General features: G+C 36.1%; 2 long non-coding RNA genes across 2 annotated transcripts; both read left to right on the top strand.

Annotated features, from left to right (window-relative positions):
- Window positions 1-3,717: 3,717 nt before the first annotated feature.
- Window positions 3,718-4,751, top strand: LOC149820369 (uncharacterized). Its single transcript, XR_016426692.1, has 2 exons — window positions 3,718-4,148; window positions 4,472-4,751. It is a non-coding gene; the product is annotated as an uncharacterized LOC149820369 (long non-coding RNA).
- A 10,575-nt stretch (window positions 4,752-15,326) lies between these two features.
- On the top strand, window positions 15,327-16,360 carry LOC149820368 (uncharacterized). Its single transcript, XR_016426698.1, has 2 exons — window positions 15,327-15,757; window positions 16,081-16,360. It is a non-coding gene; the product is annotated as an uncharacterized LOC149820368 (long non-coding RNA).
- Window positions 16,361-21,221: the final 4,861 nt, after the last annotated feature.

Genomic DNA, 21,221 nt, shown 5'->3' with positions numbered 1-21,221 from the left:
TACAAAATTTATTTCAGAAAACCCTGGTTTCAAGGCTGTAGTCTTGTTATCAAGGGTATTTTGGTCATTTTGACCTAAATTTCGAAATTCCAATTTCTAATTCCATAAATTTTCATGCATATTATCATATTTCATCATATTATGTTTGATTTATTTCATTTGATTTTCAAAATTCCAAAATTTACAAAAAATCTTTCAGAAAACCCTGATTTTAAGGTCATCAGGGGCATTTTGGTTATTTTGACCCAAATTTCGAATTTTTAAGTTTATTTTCAAAATTTATTCATTATTTATCATTTTTATATCAAAGGGGGTATGAATTTGGGTTTATATCTGAATAATATTCGATAATTTCCAATATTTTCGGATAAATTCAGAAAAACCTACATTTTTGTGCTAACATTGTTTTCTAGTTTTGCAAGAACATTCAAGAGGAAGACTTAGCCATTTTATTTATATGTTTTATTCAATTCAATGTAAAAAAGCAATGTAATATTTAAAATAAGAATTTATATATCTGCTTAGGATAGGGTTGCATTGCATATAGTTTAAATTCTGCAAATTCCAATATTTGATGTATGATTCATGTGCATTTATTTCAAATTCACTATGGTTGACTTGAATGGCACATGCACAAGCTCTTATGAAGTTTATAAACTCGGTGGGATTCGTATTTATGGCCATAGTCAGAATACGAAGAAAACCAAGATTTATGATCTTCATATTAGCCACATTCAGCCTACACTCTTAGGCTAACATCAAAATGCATTGCATTTCTCAAAGTTTGAAAAGGATTTCCCAATTCTTCAATGAAATTCCCTTTCAAATTCATTATCATTCATTCATATCATTCAAATTACATTATTTTCAAATTTATTTTCCAATTTCAATTTAAAAAAAATCAATTTTCTCAAGGATTTACCAAGTCTTTCTCATGATTGGATTTTCTCAGAATCCTGAGTTTTCAAATGACATTTCAAAACATTTCTCAAGTTCAAATCAAGATTTTCCAATGTTTTAACATTCTCAAATTTTAAAATCCCATGTTTTCAGAAATCGACTTTCTCGGAGTTCCCATTTTCCAGAGAATCCATTTTCCAAAATCATTTTCCAATGAGCTTTCCTGACTTTCTCAGAATTCTCAAATCCATCTTCTCAGAAAAGTAATCCAAATCTCAAAATCAATTTTCTCAAAAGTTTAAGTTTTTCCTGAGAATCCATCAATCATTCAGAATTTATTTTCCAATACAAATTTCTGATTTCCAATGAAGTTCAATGATTTTCAAAGGAATTCTATTTTCAAGCACTTTTCCAATCATTTTTCAAATGCATCTCAATTTTTCAAGCAAACATCATATTTCTTAAACTTGCATCTTTTCAAAATCTCATAGCACAAGCCTGATTCTCCATGCATTCTAGGAAAATAGAGAATGATTTAGATAATTTAACTTAGTCAAAGCACACATTTGATCCTTGGTTAGATTACCCCTGGTAAAGGTGTCAGAACGGTTGGACCTCGTACCGACAGGCGGATCCCATTCCACGAAATTTTTCCGCAAATTTTCAAAACGGAGGCGAGTAATTTTCAAAACCATTTTCAAAACTTTGGTCGAGTTTGACTCGCGAAATTCGTTTCTCTCTTGCAAGAGAGGAGAAAATTTTGCGATGATAACAGAGTGAGAGTAAAGAGATTATCAATGAGCTTATGTGGTTTTCTTAGTATTCTCACAAGGATGCAAGAAAATATAAAACTTTTTGATAAATGGGTTTCATTTTTGCACAAAACAAAGAGAAGAAGGAATGAGGACTCAAAATATTGTTGTTGTTGTTGTTAATGCACAAACATCTAGTTATTCAAGTGCCCATTATAGAAGACCTGTAGTTGATGATGTTACATATTATGAAACTATTTTAGACATCATCAAAACAGAATATCATGTAGACGTAAGGTTTTTTTTATTCAAATGTGAATGGTTTGATGTCCTTAGTTGACGTACCAAGGGGATTAAACAAGATGATTTTGATTTCACACTTATGAATTCTAAATATAGATGCATGAAAGATGAACCTTTCATATTTGCATCTCAAGTTGAACAAGTCTTTTATATGCAAGATTACATCGATGAAGACTGGTAAATTGTTATTAGGATAAGGCCTAGGGATTTTTTTGAGATTGGTAAACAACAAGCTAATCCTACATGGTGATACTAGTCATAATTATATTAAAAATGAGCCATACAACATTCAAACTTTAAAAAATATTGATGTTGATGTACTGTAAGTTAGGATAGATGTGCCTGAAATATCTATTGACGATACAATTATCGCATTGCCCTAGTCACGATGACAAAATGAAAATAACATAAGTAAGTAGCTTAATTTAGTCATAACTTTTATCTTCATATCTAGATCATTAGTTGGTTTATGATTATTATTCTTATGTTAATTGTGACAATTTATGACTATTTGGTATAATATAAGTTAGTGTATTATTTCTATATTATATCCTAAATCATTATGCATGCAATTTTAATGTATTAGTTGGTTTATGATTATTATTCTTATGTTAATTGTGACTACTTATAATAATTTTATAAAACAATAGATGTCTTCTAAACAAAGAAATGTGAAAGGATCCAATGCTTATGAATATGTATCATTTATGTGCACCATACATTTATGCTAATTGAAGTTTGTATTGTCTATCCATTGCATAACATGTTTTTGTTAATTGATTACAATTCAACCTAGGAAAAGTAAAAGTAGCCCAACTCGTGCTCTTGTGACGACAGTGTTGCCTCCAGGCATGAAACACCATGTCTCCATAAAACAATATGGGCAGCCCATAGGTCTTGAGGCTCAATTTTTGACTTCTTATCTGGAAACATTGTCAAGAAACCTAGAAAAAATGCCACTTATTTTTTTTAATTGAAAGTCATTACCTCAGGGTTACAAGGATGATGCGTCGCATCTTGTGTTAGTTTGTTTTCTATATTTTCTTAGATTTTGTACAATATTTAAACATGAATGTAATATTGATTTAATTGTTTGATTTCATCTGCAGCAAAAGTATGATATTCCAAACTTCAAGAGAGATGGGGTGAGTATTAGAAATTATAGATGTGAGATGAGAAAAATCTATAAAAAGTACATCACACTTTCAAATCTGCACCAATGAAGTGAATTTTCACTAGTGCAAATCTTCGCCAATGAAAACATTTTCAACAATATTTTCACTGGTGCAAATCGTGCCAGTAAAAACTTTTCACTGGTGCAAATATGTGCCAGTGAAAACTGGTCCGCGGTCCTTAGAGAATCTTCACTGGCTTAAATCTGCGCTAGGAAAAACTTTTTACTAGCGCATAATTTGTGACAGTATAAACCCATTTAACTGGCAAATGTAAAAATGTGCCTGTATTACCGGTAAGATCTTTACTGGCGCTACTTCTGGCATAAGTTTGCGTCAGCAAAGATTTTCACTGGCGATATTATTGCGCAGTAAAACTTTTTTTTTTTCCTGTGGTGAATATATAATGGATCCAAATATTTTCTTAGTGAAAACCAACCCGTTTCTGAGTCGAGACTATTTTTTAGACTCCACCTGAACCCACAAGTCTATTAATTAACGTCAGGTCGGGTCGGGTTTAAATCAGTTCAGTACATCTGATAATTGATGACGATGTTTGCAGTCGGATTTAAAGAGAAGATTTGGTCAGTCCGAAACAGTATTTCCAAGTAGAAAAGCGGATGGTAGAACAAGCATAGTCGGCCACGCCAGCCGCCTTCACCAATCCCAAATTGATGGATCAGATCTCGAGTGTGTGTGGCTGCCATGGACGGCCGGCGGTCAACACCCACCAAGCGAGATGTTGACACTCACATCTTCAAACAAGGCTGAATCTGAGGAATTCGCATCATCTTTACCTCACTTGTGAACCTGTGTTTGGGGCCTATTTATACACGCTTCATCTTGCACAAAAATCACAAGGAAAAGCAAGAAGTAGAAGGCAAGAAAAGAGCCCAACTAAGCAAATTCTGCAAGATGGCAGCAAAGAGGGTTGCCTCTGTCACTCTGCTTTCAGCTTTGCTTTTCTGTCTCATCGCCTCTCCTCTACCTGTTGCTGATGCTGCTCGTACCCTCACCCAAGGTACATATAGATATATATAGTCTTCAAAGTTTAACTAATCACTTGCAGCATATATATGTATCCATTGTCTCAGGTTCGACTTCCGCCGGGTGTGTGGGTGCCTTTCACGGATGAGCTCCGTAAGGACTTGGTGTCGGTGACCCCACCCCGAGATTACCTGCTTCGTCTGAAAACTTTGTCATAACAATATATACATGTAATTTTGGAGCTTATGATATATGCATGATCCACACATTGGAAGTAGTGTGTTTCTGAAATTTGATCAAGTAGAAAAATATTGGTTTCCTTACCCATAATTTGTTTTTGTTTAAAAAATCATGCAGAACATGTAGATTCAAGGCTCATCTGCCCAGCATGCGTCTGCTGTGCACCTCCTCCTCCAGGAAAATGCTGCAAATGCTTTTGCAAACGAGTACCTCCTTCGGCTCTCACTCCATAATAATGATGACGACGATGGAACACGTGTTCATCTATGCTGCAAATAAATGGTCCACGTTCACATGAATAATAATAAGCTCATAAAGAAGCTTGAGATGCTTCTGTTGTTTAACCTCACAAGTGTCCTTATGAGATATTATGATAATAAGATTGCAGTTTGTTGAAGTGCTTTCCTTACCAAAATCTGCTATGAAAAATCACTGTTTGTCTTCTTTTTTTTTTTTTTTTTTTGTAAATAACTATGAAAAGTATACCTCAATGGGGTTTGCAACTTTGCATAGTTGAAGCGGGCCTCAGCTGTCAGACGAACAGTTAAGGTTCTACTCCCGTGAGCATTACCCCTTATAGGCCCAAGGGGACTAAAAATAAACTGTCCGATCCTCGGAGGACTCAAAAAGTAGATATTGAAAGAAGCTCCAGGAGGCTGACGTGATGTGATATGACATGAATCACATCACAAGAAAGCTGCCATCTCTCTCTCTCTCTCTCTCTCTCTCTCTCTCTCTCTCTCTCTCTCTCTCTCTCATAGAGTGAATCATCTGCCAACCCTATGATTCAGGAGCTCATATTCCTACTACAAATTAAACCTATATGCAGTTGAAGTAGCCATAGTGAATGGATCACTAAACTTTAAGGGATACCCCTTAATTGTCAAGGGATGACACAAAATATGATTGAGATGGCTTGAATGTGGACTCCAATTATTTTGGATTTAATCTCTAGGACATAAAATTCCTGAATGCGGTTGCCAGGTAAAGATCAACCTTCGAAAGGTTCAGGTTCTTTTACTACCAACCTATAATTTTTGGAATTTGTGTTAGGAAAGTTTTAAAATATTAATGATTACTACCAAAAAGTGTTTTGAAAACGTTTAGTCTCATATCTAAGAGAGAAAAGTTTTTCAAGAGGTTTAAATAGAGAGTTTGTCATCTATTCTTTACTTTGGTAAGCCTTGAGTTTTTAGGTGGATTGCGGACGTTGCTGCGCATCGTGCAGCAACAGACACAACGTTCACGCACACACGCGTGCGCGTGCGTGCGCAAGAGCGCTTGAGGTGCAATGTGGCATTTTAATGGCGCACTTTGCACTTGATTGAGGTGCAAATATCCGTTTTGACTTTTCGGTTTTGAGTTATCTGGCCGTTTGAAAAGCTTTAAGTTGCATGTATATCAAGTTAATGTTGCATTGTGACTGTTGGACGGTTTTGGAGGTCTTTGATTGACAATCAAAGGTGGGTGACCGTTCAGGTACTTTTTCGTCCTATTTTCAAACCGTCAGATTTATGGCCATTAATCTCATTTATCGCAAAACGTTTTGGCCTCTCTAAAAGTTTATAAATATCTTCTATTTTCGTCTTTTGAGAGACAAGAATTTTCTGACTCTCCAAAATCTTCTTCTTCCTTCTTCTCGATTTGGCTTGCAGAGTACAAGTGTGGTAAAGATCATCTGTTCTTGCGAAGCAGTGACTCTCTGGAGGTTCAAGCCTAGTTGTATCCTAGGAACTCAGTCGCATAAACCCCTTTTCGCATCTTCAGACTTCCCGGAGTGGGGCGATTGAAGTTCTAAAGATAGCGATCTTAAGAACGTGCCTCTAGGCTTGAGATCTCTTTTCTGAAATCCATTTTCACAAGGTTGGAGTAACAATTTTAGAACTTCAATATGACCTCTGGTTCGACATCCAACTCCATCAATCTGCTTAGCCGTGACCTTGAAAAACTCGATCGATTTGATGGGTCAAACTTCAAGCTGTGGCAATCAAAGGTCTCTTTCTTGCTATCAGAGTTGCATATTGACTATGTTCTCAAAAAGCTCTGTCCCACTGTCGCTGCTGGAGAAGTTGAGACAGAATAACAGAAGAAAGAGCGAGAGAAGTGGTTTACTGACAACTACCGATGCAAAGGGCATATCCTGAACAGTTTAGTCAATTCGTTCTTTGACTTGTATTCACCATTGGAGTCGGCTGGAGAGTTGTGGAATGCTCTCGAGATCAAGTACAATGCAGAAGATGCTGGTAACAAAAGGTTTATCGTAGATCAGTATGTTAATTTTTCTATTGTTGATGATAAGCCTATACTTGCTCAAATTCATGAGATGCAAATACTGGCCTATAAGATTAAAGGAGAAGGTATGTATCTTGATGATGACTTCTAAGTTGTTGTCATCATTGGGAAGCTACCGAATTCCTAGAAAGAATATAGGAATCACCTAAAACATAAAAATGAGAAAAATACTTTAGATGGCCTTCTTAAGGACATCCAAATTGAGGAAGAGACTCGTCTTCGTGACAAAAAGAATTTGAGTCCTAAAGAAGGTTATCCTAAAGTGAATTTTGTTAGTAACAAGGGTGGCAAAATCATGAAAACCCAAAAAATCAAAAAGAATTTTGTGAAAGGGAAAAAGCCAACTGATAAAAAGAAAATTAGTTGCTATGTTTGTGGCAAGTTTGGCCATTTTGCTAGAGAATGCAGAGAACAGAAGAGGACTGGTCTTAAGCCAAATGAGTCAAAAGAGAGGCTTGTTGCTGTAATCTCTGAAACCTTTATGGTGGCTGCAAATAAGGACCGGTACCTAAATACTGGAAGCACTGTTCATGTGGCAAACGACAGGAACTTGTTCAAGTCATATGAAGTAGTGGGGGAGGGATGCAATCTCTTTATGGGAAACTCTTCCTCAACTAAAGTGTTGGGAAAAGGGAGTGTGAAAATTAAGTTCACCTCCGGGAAAGTCCTAACACTTGAGAATGTCCACTATGCTCCAGAAGTTCGAAAAAATTTAATCTCTGCAGATCTCCTGTCACGAAATGGTTTAAAGATTGTTATTGAGTCTGGGATTGTAACTGTGACCAAAGGAAAAATCTTTGTAGGAAAAGGGTTTGCCACTGGTGGTATGTTCAAGATGAGCGTAAATGAAGCTACTACTTCTGTTTATATGGTTGACTCCTATTTTCTTTGGCATTCACGATTAGGATATATAAAATCTCGTTGCATTCATAATATGAATAACTTTGGTCTTCTTCCGTGTCATGATAGAATAGAACATAAAAATAAGTGTGAGACATGCATTCAAACTAAGCTAACTAGACTCTCGTTTCCTAGTGTAGAAAAGAATTATAAATTGCTTGAATTAGTGCATTCTGATGTGTGTACAATGGATAATGTTTTGAGTCGTGGTGGCAATAGGTACTTTATTACCTTTATAGATGATTACTCAAAATTTTGTTATGTTTATTTGTTGAAACATAAATCTGAAGCATTTTTCAAATTTCTTCTTCATCTAGCTGAAGTACAAAATAGATTTAAAACAAAGATTGTACATTTAAGAACAGATAGAGGAGGTGAATACTTAGGTGAAGAATTTGATAAATTCTGTGAAGATAATGGTATTATCCATCAAACGTCAGCTCCTACAACTCCTGAACAGAATGGAGTAGCAGAAAGGAAAAACAGAACACTTCTAGAAATGATGAATGCTATGCTGCTTAATACGGGTTTGCATTCCAACTTATTGGGAGAGGCTATACTTTCTGCTTGTTATATTCTTAATCGAGTTCCTTATTCCAAATCTGATAAATCACCTTATGAATTGTGTTTTGGTAAGAAACCTAATCTTAGTTATTTTCGTGTTTGGAGTTGTTTAGCATATGTTAAAATTCCAGAAAATAAAAGGAAGAAGGTTGGACCTAAAGCATTTAAATGTGCATTTGTTGGGTATGTTGAACATAGTAAAGCATATAGATTTCTGGACATTGTTAATGATGTTATTGTAGAATCTAGAGATGCATCTTTCATAGAACATAAAAATGCATTTGATTCTCTCCTTGATGGAAGCCGGATTATAGTAGATGATTATCCTGTTAATGACATGATTGAATATTCTAATGATTGTGCTGATGAACCAGAAACTGAAGTTAGACACAGTAAACGCATTAGAAAACCAACTAATTTTGGTTCTGACTTTTATACATTTTTAATTAAGAATGATCCTGTGTCTTTTCAAGAGGCAATGTCTTCTCAAGATGCTGCCTTTTAGAGAGAAGCTATTAATGATGAAATAGAATCAATTATGTCTAACAATGTTTGGAAATTAGTGGATTTACCTATTGGTTGCAAAACTATTGGCTGCAAATGGATTTTCAAAAAGAAATTAAAAGCTGATGGCACAATTGATAAATTTAAAGCTCGTTGGGTTGCAAAAGGCTTTAAACAAAAAGAAGGTATTGATTATTTTGATATTTTTGCTCTTGTAACTAGAATATCTACTATTAAAATTCTGATTGCCATGGCTGCCATATATAAGCTTCAAATTCATCAAATGGATGTGAAAACGACATTTTTGAATAGAGAATTAGATGAAGAGATATATATAGAGCAATCTGAAGGTTTTGTAGTGCTAGGGCAAGAGCGCAAAGTTTGTAAACTTAAGAAATCCTTATATGGATTAAAGCAAGCCCCTAAGCAATGGCATGAAAAATTTGATAGTTCTCTGGTACATAATGGCTTTAAAATTCATGATGTGGACAAATGTGTCTACAGTAAAATAGATAGTAGCTCAATTATTATTATCTGTTTATATGTTGATGATATGCTTATTTTGGGTAACAATAGTGAATGCATAAATCAAACAAAAAGTTTTTTATCTCCCTTGTTTTGTATGAAAGGCTTGGGTTTTGCAGATGTTATTTTAGAAATCAAAATTATAAGAAATAAAAATGGCATTGTATTATGTTAATCACATTATATTGAGAAAATTCTCACAAAGTATGGATATATGAATAGTTCACCAGCATGCACCCCATATGATCCAAATATGAAATTGACCCCTAATGTTGGTGCAAGTGTTCAACAATTAAAATATGCCAGTATTGTAGATAGCCTTATGTATGCAATGAACTGCACAAGGCCTGATATTGCCTATGCAATGAGTAAAGTGTGTAGATACACTAATAATCCTGGTCATCAACATTGGAATGCAGTGAACAAGATTCTTAGATATCTAAAACATACTTTAGACTATGGAATTCACTATACCGAGTTTCCTGCTATTATTGAAGGGTATAGTGATGCAAGTTGGAATACCGACTTTGAAGATTCCAAGTCTATAAGTGGATGGGGTGGAGAAGCAGTTGCATGGGGGTCTAAGAAACAGACCTGTATAACTCATTCTACAATGGAATATGAGTTTATTGCTTTGGCATCTGCTTGTAGAGAAGCTGAATGGCTTAAGAATATGCTAGTAGATATTCCACTAGGTGAGAAGCCTATATCTGCTATTTCAATGTTTTGTGATAGCCAATCAGCTATATGTAAAGCAGGTAATATGAAATACAATGGGAAGTCTATACATATTAGTCTAAGACACAGTTTTATAAGATAAATGATTAATGACAATATTATTTCATTGAAATATGTGGAGTCATGTCAAAATTTGGCAGACCCATTTACGAAAGGCCTTTCGAGAGATGTCATCAATAAAACATCGAGGGGAATGGGAATTAAGCTAATTAAGTCATCACCTAAGGATACTCAACCTAGAGTGTTGGAGATCCCACATGCATAGGTTCAATGGGAAACAAATTGGTGAATGACAGATATTGAGCATATTTATGTAAGCCCATTACTCATGCGTGCTCATGAGTTGTAACTAATATGAAGGTTGAGCTAATATCTCTTAATGAGTTTGTAGGCCTTAAGGCTAGGGTGTGTGTTACAGTACACTTAGACAAACTCACCTATATGAGTGTAGAAATGTGAGTCATTTCTTATGAGAATTGGCAATTCTCTAGAGTACTCATGAATCCAGGAAAGCACAAGGCTCTAAATGTGCCAACATGAAATCCACACAATCGAACTTTTGGAAACCTATGTATGATTGAAAACTCCGTTAACAATATAAGGAGCTAAGTTCAAGGTAAGTCCACTTAGCACCTTGGTTAATTTAGGTTTTCTTTCAAATAGTGGGGGTTCAAGTCATGTAGACACTCTCACTGATGCATAAGTTTCTATGCAAGCCAAGTATATTTTAAAACTAGTGGGGGATTGTTAGGAAAGTTCTAAAATATTAATGATTACTACCAAAAGTGTTTTGAAAAAGTTTAGTCCCATATCTATGAGAGAAAAGTTTTTCAAGAGGTTTAAATAGAGAGTTTGTCATCTATTCTTTACTTTGGTAAGCCTTGAGTCTTTAGGTGGATTGCGGACGTTGCTGCGCATCGTGCAGCAACGAACACGCCGTTCGCGCACACGCACGCGCACGTGCATGCGCAAGGGCGCTTGAGGCGCAATGTGGCGTTTTGATGGCGCACTTTGCACTTCGCACACTCGCAGCGGTGCGAGGTGCAAATATCTGTTTTGACTTTTCAATTTTGAGTTATCTGGTCGTTTGAAAAGCTTTAAGTTGCATGTATATCGAGTTAATGTTGTATTGTGACTGTTGGAATGTTTTGGAGGCCTTTGATTGACAGTCAAAGGTGGGTGACCGTTCAGGTACTTTTTCGTCCTATTTTCAAACCGTCAGATTTATGGCCATTAATCTCATTTATCGTAAAATGTTTTGGCCTCTCTAAAAGTTTATAAATATCTTCTATTTTCGTCTTTTGAGAGACAAGAATTTTCTGACTTTCCAAAATCTTCTTCTTCCTTCTTCTCGATTTGGCTTGCAGAGTACAAGTGTGGTAGAGATCATCTGTTCTTGCGAAGCAGTGACTCTCTGGAGGTTCAAGCCTAGTTGTATCCTGGGAACTCAGTTGCATAAACCCCTTTTCACATCTTCGGACTTCCCGGAGTGGGGCGATTGAAGTTCTAAAGATAGCGATCTTAAGAACGTGCCTCTAGGCTTGAGATCTCTTTTCTGAAATCCATTTTCACAAGGTTGGAGTAACAATTTAAAGTCTACAGTTTGAGCTTTTCTCAACCAGATTCCAAAATCTAACTCAATCAAAAGCTATATGGAATTTGTGAGATTGGTGACATTCTAGTTTCATAATCAAAAGTGCAGCTATTCGAAAGAGACTTAATTCTCATTCGGCTTAGGCTCTGTTTGGGAGCCAGCAATCGGAGACAGTTGGTTAGGCAACTGCAAAATACACAAATATCATGGAATTGACATTTCCAGCTTGTCTGTTTGGGAGCGTTTTAAAATTCCGGTCATGAATTCACCAAATCCATCTTGTTTGGGAATGATGAGGAGATTAAGGAGAGATGGAAAGATTATTTTGATAAGCTATTTAATGAAAGTCATGCTCAAGATCTTGGAGACTTCTCTATTCCTTTTCATGAGATGAATCGTGACTTCATGCGCAAGATTCAAAAGAAAGAAATTGCAGAGGCTTTGAAGAAAATGAAATCAAGGAGGGCAGTTGGCCCATATGGTATACCTATCGAGGCTTGAAAATTCTTGGGAGAGAAAGGTTTAGAATGGTTGACAAATCTTTTTAACAAGATTTGGCGGACAAATAAGATGCCTAATGAGTGGAGGAAGAGTACTTTGGTGCCTCTATATAGGAATAAGAGTGATATACAAGATTGCACAAACTATCGTGGTATAAAACTCATGAGTCATACTATGAAACTTTAGGAGAGGGTGATTGAGTCTAGTTTGACGAAGGTTGTCATGATATCGGAGAATCAATTTGGTTTTATGCCTGGAAGATCAACTATGAAAGCTATACATCTTCTTAGACAACTTATCGAGAGAAATAGAGAGAGAAATAAAGATTTGCATATGGTTTTTATTGATTTGGAGAAGGCATACGATAGAGTACCTAGGGATGTTATCTGGTGGACAATGATGAAGAAAGGTGTTTCTCTCAAGTATATTAGTATAATTAAAGATATGTACGATAGTAACCAATGTCTGCACTTGTGGAGGGGTGACAACCAATTTTCCTATAACGGTTGGGTTACATCAAGGATCCTCTTTAAGCCCTTTCCTATTTGCTATAGTGATGGGTGAGCTTACGAGATCAATTCAAGAAAATGTTTCGTGGTGTATGTTGTTTGCTGATGATATTGTTTTGATTGATGAGTCTAGAGCTGGGGTTAATGCTAAGTTAGAATTATGGAGACAGACATTGGAAGCAAGAGGTTTTAAGTTGAGTAAGAGTAAGACAGAATACATGGAATGTCAGTTTAGTAAGCAATGAAGTAGTGATGGGAGTGTAGTGAAGCTTGGTGAGCAAGAAATACAGGTGGATGATTGTTTCAAATATTTGGGATCTATCATTCAAAAGTATGGAGAAATTGATGGAGATGTAAATCATAGGATAAAGGTTGGGTGGATGAAATGGAAAAGTGCAACTGGAGTGTTGTGTGATCGTAGAATGCCATTGCGGTTGAAGGGAAAGTTTTATAGGGCGACTATTAGGCCTGCTTTATTATATGGTACGGAATGTTGGACTGCCAAGAGACATCATATTCAAAAAATGAGTGTAGTTGAGATGCGTATGCTGAGATGGATGTGTAGAAATACAATAAAAGATAAGATTCAGAAAGAGGAGATACGTAAGAAGGTAGGCATTGCACCCATTGAAAATAAGATGAGAGAGAATCGTTTACGGTGGTTTGGACATATTCGGCGAAGGCCTAATGATGCTCCAGATAGAAGGATGGAGAAATGGGAAAATATATTAGTTAAAAGAGGTCGGGGTAGGCCTAGGAAGACATGGATGAAGGTGATAGGAAAGGATATGAATGCTTTGAACCTTACTAAGGAAATGGCATTGGATAGAAATGATTGGAGGAGAAGGATTCATGTGGAAGACTTATAATGATTTTCCTTTTTGGTTCATATCGCCGACCCCAATTATTTTGGGATCAAGGCGTTGTTGTTGTTGTTGTTGTTGTTGTTGTTGTTGTTATACATTCATCAACTACATGAAGGCAGTGAGAGTAAAGAGATTATCAATGAGCTTATGTGGCTTTCTTAGTATTCTCACAAGGATTTAAGAAAATATAAAACCTTTTTGATAAATAGGTTTCATTTTTGCACAAAACAAAGAGAAGAAGGAATGAGGACTCAAAATATTGTTGTTGTTGTTAATGCACAAACATCTAGTTATTCAAGTGCCCATTATAGAACTCCTGTAGTTGATGATGTTACATATTATGAAACTGTTTTAGACATCATCAAAACAGAATATTGTGTAGACGTAAGGTTTTCTTTATTCAAATGTGAATGGTTTGATGTCCTCAGTTGACGTGCCAAGGGCATTAAAGAAGATGATTTTGATTTCACACTTATGAATTCTAAATATAGATGCATGAAAGATGAACCTTTCATATTTGCATCTCAAGTTGAACAAGTCTTTTATGTGCAAGATTACATCGATGAAGACTGGTAAATTGTTATTAGGATAAGGCCTAGGGATTTTTTTGAGATTGGTAAACAACAAGCTAATCCTACATGGAGATACTAGTCATAATTATATTAAAAATAAGCCATACAACATTCAAACTTTAGAAAATATTGATGTTGATGTACTGTAAGTTAGGATAGATGTGCCTGAAATATCTATTGACGATACAATTATCGCATTGCCCTAGTCACGATGACAAAATGAAAATAACATAGGTAAGCAGCTTAATTTAGTCATAACTTTTATCTTCCTATCTAGATCATTATAAAACAATAGATGTCTTCTAAACAAAGAAATGTGAAAGGATCCAATGCTTATGAATATGTATCATTTATGTGCACCATACATTTATGCTAATTGAAGTTTGTATTGTCTATCCATTGCATAACATGTTTTTGTTAATTGATTACAATTCAACCTAGGAAAAGTAAAAGTAGCCCAACTCGTGCTCTTGTGACGACAGTGTTGCCTCCAGGCATGAAACACCATGTCTCCATAAAACAATATGGGCAGCCCATAGGTCTTGAGGCTCAATTTTTGACTTCTTATCTGGAAACATTGTCAAGAAACCTAGAAAAAATGCCACTTATTTTTTTTAATTGAAAGTCATTACCTCAAGGTTACAAGGATGATGCGTCGCATCTTGTGTTAGTTTGTTTTCTATATTTTCTTAGATTTTGTACAATATTTAAACATGAATGTAATATTGATTTAATTGTTTGATTTCATCTGCAGCAAAAGTATGATATTCCAAACTTCAAGAGAGATGGGGTGAGTATTAGAAATTATAGATGTGAGATGAGAAAAATCTATAAAAAGTACATCACACTTTCAAATCTGCACCAATGAAGTGAATTTTCACTAGTGCAAATCTTCGCCAATGAAAACATTTTCAACAATATTTTCACTGGTGCAAATCGTGCCAGTAAAAACTTTTCACTGGTGCAAATATGTGCCAGTGAAAACTGGTCCGCGGTCCTTAGAGAATCTTCACTGGCTTAAATCTGCGCTAGGAAAAACTTTTTACTAGCGCATAATTTGTGACAGTATAAACCCATTTAACTGGCAAATGTAAAACTGTGCCTGTATTACCGGTAAGATCTTTACTGGCGCTACTTCTGGCATAAGTTTGCGTCAGCAAAGATTTTCACTGGCGATATTATTGCGCAGTAAAACTTTTTTTTTTTCCTGTGGTGAATATATAATGGATCCAAATATTTTCTTAGTGAAAACCAACCCGTTTCTGAGTCGAGACTATTTTTTAGACTCCACCTGAACCCACAAGTCTATTAATTAACGTCAGGTCGGGTCGGGTTTAAATCAGTTCAGTACATCTGATAATTGATGACGATGTTTGCAGTCGGATTTAAAGAGAAGATTTGGTCAGTCCGAAACAGTATTTCCAAGTAGAAAAGCGGATGGTAGAACAAGCATAGTCGGCCACGCCAGCCGCCTTCACCAATCCCAAATTGATGGATCAGATCTCGAGTGTGTGTGGCTGCCATGGACGGCCGGCGGTCAACACCCACCAAGCGAGATGTTGACACTCACATCTTCAAACAAGGCTGAATCTGAGGAATTCGCATCATCTTTACCTCACTTGTGAACCTGTGTTTGGGGCCTATTTATACACGCTTCATCTTGCACAAAAATCACAAGGAAAAGCAAGAAGTAGAAGGCAAGAAAAGAGCCCAACTAAGCAAATTCTGCAAGATGGCAGCAAAGAGGGTTGCCTCTGTCACTCTGCTTTCAGCTTTGCTTTTCTGTCTCATCGCCTCTCCTCTACCTGTTGCTGATGCTGCTCGTACCCTCACCCAAGGTACATATAGATATATATAGTCTTCAAAGTTTAACTAATCACTTGCAGCATATATATGTATCCATTGTCTCAGGTTCGACTTCCGCCGGGTGTGTGGGTGCCTTTCACGGATGAGCTCCGTAAGGACTTGGTGTCGGTGACCCCACCCCGAGATTACCTGCTTCGTCTGAAAACTTTGTCATAACAATATATACATGTAATTTTGGAGCTTATGATATATGCATGATCCACACATTGGAAGTAGTGTGTTTCTGAAATTTGATCAAGTAGAAAAATATTGGTTTCCTTACCCATAATTTGTTTTTGTTTAAAAAATCATGCAGAACATGTAGATTCAAGGCTCATCTGCCCAGCATGCGTCTGCTGTGCACCTCCTCCTCCAGGAAAATGCTGCAAATGCTTTTGCAAACGAGTACCTCCTTCGGCTCTCACTCCATAATAATGATGACGACGATGGAACACGTGTTCATCTATGCTGCAAATAAATGGTCCACGTTCACATGAATAATAATAAGCTCATAAAGAAGCTTGAGATGCTTCTGTTGTTTAACCTCACAAGTGTCCTTATGAGATATTATGATAATAAGATTGCAGTTTGTTGAAGTGCTTTCCTTACCAAAATCTGCTATGAAAAATCACTGTTTGTCTTCTTTTTTTTTTTTTTTTTTGTAAATAACTATGAAAAGTATACCTCAATGGGGTTTGCAACTTTGCATAGTTGAAGCGGGCCTCAGCTGTCAGACGAACAGTTAAGGTTCTACTCCCGTGAGCATTACCCCTTATAGGCCCAAGGGGACTAAAAATAAACTGTCCGATCCTCGGAGGACTCAAAAAGTAGATATTGAAAGAAGCTCCAGGAGGCTGACGTGATGTGATATGACATGAATCACATCACAAGAAAGCTGCCATCTCTCTCTCTCTCTCTCTCTCTCTCTCTCTCTCTCTCTCTCTCATATAGTGAATCATCTGCCAACCCTATGATTCAGGAGCTCATATTCCTACTACAAATTAAACCTATATGCAGTTGAAGTAGCCATAGTGAATGGATCACTAAACTTTAAGGGATACCCCTTAATTGTCAAGGGATGACACAAAATATGATTGAGATGGCTTGAATGTGGACTCCAATTATTTTGGATTTAATCTCTAGGACATAAAATTCCTGAATGCGGTTGCCAGGTAAAGATCAACCTTCGAAAGGTTCAGGTTCTTTTACTACCAACCTATAATTTTTGGAATTTGTGTTAGGAAAGTTTTAAAATATTAATGATTACTACCAAAAAGTGTTTTGAAAAAGTTTAGTCTCATATCTAAGAGAGAAAAGTTTTTCAAGAGGTTTAAATAGAGAGTTTGTCATCTATTCTTTACTTTGGTAAGCCTTGAGTTTTTAGGTGGATTGCGGACGTTGCTGCGCATCGTGCAGCAACAGACACAACGTTCACGCACACACGCGTGCGCGTGCGTGCGCAAGAGCGCTTGAGGTGCAATGTGGCATTTTAATGGCGCACTTTGCACTTGATTGAGGTGCAAATATCCGTTTTGACTTTTCGGTTTTGAGTTATCTGGCCGTTTGAAAAGCTTTAAGTTGCATGTATATCAAGTTAATGTTGCATTGTGACTGTTGGACGGTTTTGGAGGTCTTTGATTGACAATCAAAGGTGGGTGACCGTTCAGGTACTTTTTCGTCCTATTTTCAAACCGTCAGATTTATGGCCATTAATCTCATTTATCGCAAAACGTTTTGGCCTCTCTAAAAGTTTATAAATATCTTCTATTTTCGTCTTTTGAGAGACAAGAATTTTCTGACTCTCCAAAATCTTCTTCTTCCTTCTTCTCGATTTGGCTTGCAGAGTACAAGTGTGGTAAAGATCATCTGTTCTTGCGAAGCAGTGACTCTCTGGAGGTTCAAGCCTAGTTGTATCCTAGGAACTCAGTCGCATAAACCCCTTTTCGCATCTTCAGACTTCCCGGAGTGGGGCGATTGAAGTTCTAAAGATAGCGATCTTAAGAACGTGCCTCTAGGCTTGAGATCTCTTTTCTGAAATCCATTTTCACAAGGTTGGAGTAACAATTTTAGAACTTCAATATGACCTCTGGTTCGACATCCAACTCCATCAATCTGCTTAGCCGTGACCTTGAAAAACTCGATCGATTTGATGGGTCAAACTTCAAGCTGTGGCAATCAAAGGTCTCTTTCTTGCTATCAGAGTTGCATATTGACTATGTTCTCAAAAAGCTCTGTCCCACTGTCGCTGCTGGAGAAGTTGAGACAGAATAACAGAAGAAAGAGCGAGAGAAGTGGTTTACTGACAACTACCGATGCAAAGGGCATATCCTGAACAGTTTAGTCAATTCGTTCTTTGACTTGTATTCACCATTGGAGTCGGCTGGAGAGTTGTGGAATGCTCTCGAGATCAAGTACAATGCAGAAGATGCTGGTAACAAAAGGTTTATCGTAGATCAGTATGTTAATTTTTCTATTGTTGATGATAAGCCTATACTTGCTCAAATTCATGAGATGCAAATACTGGCCTATAAGATTAAAGGAGAAGGTATGTATCTTGATGATGACTTCTAAGTTGTTGTCATCATTGGGAAGCTACCGAATTCCTAGAAAGAATATAGGAATCACCTAAAACATAAAAATGAGAAAAATACTTTAGATGGCCTTCTTAAGGACATCCAAATTGAGGAAGAGACTCGTCTTCGTGACAAAAAGAATTTGAGTCCTAAAGAAGGTTATCCTAAAGTGAATTTTGTTAGTAACAAGGGTGGCAAAATCATGAAAACCCAGAAAATCAAAAAGAATTTTGTGAAAGGGAAAAAGCCAACTGATAAAAAGAAAATTAGTTGCTATGTTTGTGGCAAGTTTGGCCATTTTGCTAGAGAATGCAGAGAACAGAAGAGGACTGGTCTTAAGCCAAATGAGTCAAAAGAGAGGCTTGTTGCTGTAATCTCTGAAACCTTTATGGTGGCTGCAAATAAGGACCGGTACCTAAATACTGGAAGCACTGTTCATGTGGCAAACGACAGGAACTTGTTCAAGTCATATGAAGTAGTGGGGGAGGGATGCAATCTCTTTATGGGAAACTCTTCCTCAACTAAAGTGTTGGGAAAAGGGAGTGTGAAAATTAAGTTCACCTCCGGGAAAGTCCTAACACTTGAGAATGTCCACTATGCTCCAGAAGTTCGAAAAAATTTAATCTCTGCAGATCTCCTGTCACGAAATGGTTTAAAGATTGTTATTGAGTCTGGGATTGTAACTGTGACCAAAGGAAAAATCTTTGTAGGAAAAGGGTTTGCCACTGGTGGTATGTTCAAGATGAGCGTAAATGAAGCTACTACTTCTGTTTATATGGTTGACTCCTATTTTCTTTGGCATTCACGATTAGGATATATAAAATCTCGTTGCATTCATAATATGAATAACTTTGGTCTTCTTCCGTGTCATGATAGAATAGAACATAAAAATAAGTGTGAGACATGCATTCAAACTAAGCTAACTAGACTCTCGTTTCCTAGTGTAGAAAAGAATTATAAATTGCTTGAATTAGTGCATTCTGATGTGTGTACAATGGATAATGTTTTGAGTCGTGGTGGCAATAGGTACTTTATTACCTTTATAGATGATTACTCAAAATTTTGTTATGTTTATTTGTTGAAACATAAATCTGAAGCATTTTTCAAATTTCTTCTTCATCTAGCTGAAGTACAAAATAGATTTAAAACAAAGATTGTACATTTAAGAACAGATAGAGGAGGTGAATACTTAGGTGAAGAATTTGATAAATTCTGTGAAGATAATGGTATTATCCATCAAACGTCAGCTCCTAGAACTCCTGAACAGAATGGAGTAGCAGAAAGGAAAAACAGAACACTTCTAGAAATGATGAATGCTATGCTGCTTAATACGGGTTTGCATTCCAACTTATGGGGAGAGGCTATACTTTCTGCTTGTTATATTCTTAATCGAGTTCCTTATTCCAAATCTGATAAATCACCTTATGAATTGTGTTTTGGTAAGAAACCTAATCTTAGTTATTTTCGTGTTTGGGGTTGTTTAGCATATGTTAAAATTCCAGAAAATAAAAGGAAGAAGGTTGGACCTAAAGCATTTAAATGTGCATTTGTTGGGTATGTTGAACATAGTAAAGCATATAGATTTCTGGACATTGTTAATGATGTTATTGTAGAATCTAGAGATGCATCTTTCATAGAACATAAAAATGCATTTGATTCTCTCCTTGATGGAAGCCGGATTATAGTAGATGATTATCCTGTTAATGACATGATTGAATATTCTAATGATTGTGCTGATGAACCAGAAACTGAAGTTAGACACAGTAAACGCATTAGAAAACCAACTAATTTTGGTTCTGACTTTTATACATTTTTAATTAAGAATGATCCTGTGTCTTTTCAAGAGGCAATGTCTTCTCAAGATGCTGCCTTTTAGAGAGAAGCTATTAATGATGAAATAGAATCAATTATGTCTAACAATGTTTGGAAATTAGTGGATTTACCTATTGGTTGCAAAACTATTGGCTGCAAATGGATTTTCAAAAAGAAATTAAAAGCTGATGGCACAATTGATAAATTTAAAGCTCGTTGGGTTGCAAAAGGCTTTAAACAAAAAGAAGGTATTGATTATTTTGATATTTTTGCTCTTGTAACTAGAATATCTACTATTAAAATTCTGATTGCCATGGCTGCCATATATAAGCTTCAAATTCATCAAATGGACGTGAAAACGACATTTTTGAATAGAGAATTAGATGAAGAGATATATATAGAGCAATCTGAAGGTTTTGTAGTGCTAGGGCAAGAGCGCAAAGTTTGTAAACTTAAGAAATCCTTATATGGATTAAAGCAAGCCCCTAAGCAATGGCATGAAAAATTTGATAGTTCTCTGGTACATAATGGCTTTAAAATTCATGATGTGGACAAATGTGTCTACAGTAAAATAGATAGTAGCTCAATTATTATTATCTGTTTATATGTTGATGATATGCTTATTTTGGGTAACAATAGTGAATGCATAAATCAAACAAAAAGTTTTTTATCTCCCTTGTTTTGTATGAAAGGCTTGGGTTTTGCAGATGTTATTTTAGGAATCAAAATTATAAGAAATAAAAATGGCATTGTATTATGTTAATCACATTATATTGAGAAAATTCTCACAAAGTATGGATATATGAATAGTTCACCAGCATGCACCCCATATGATCCAAATATGAAATTGACCCCTAATGTTGGTGCAAGTGTTCAACAATTAAAATATGTCAGTATTGTAGATAGCCTTATGTATGCAATGAACTGCACAAGGCCTGATATTGCCTATGCAATGAGTAAAGTGTGTAGATACACTAATAATCCTGGTCATCAACATTGGAATGCAGTGAACAAGATTCTTAGATATCTAAAACATACTTTAGACTATGGAATTCACTATACCGAGTTTCCT

The sequence above is a fragment of the Nuphar pumila genome, chromosome 12 (genome assembly GCF_984573655.1).
Source record: "Nuphar pumila chromosome 12, dmNupPumi1.hap1.1, whole genome shotgun sequence".
NCBI classification, from domain to species: Eukaryota; Viridiplantae; Streptophyta; class Magnoliopsida; order Nymphaeales; family Nymphaeaceae; genus Nuphar; species Nuphar pumila.
This window is presented reverse-complemented; position numbering and strand designations above follow the sequence as displayed.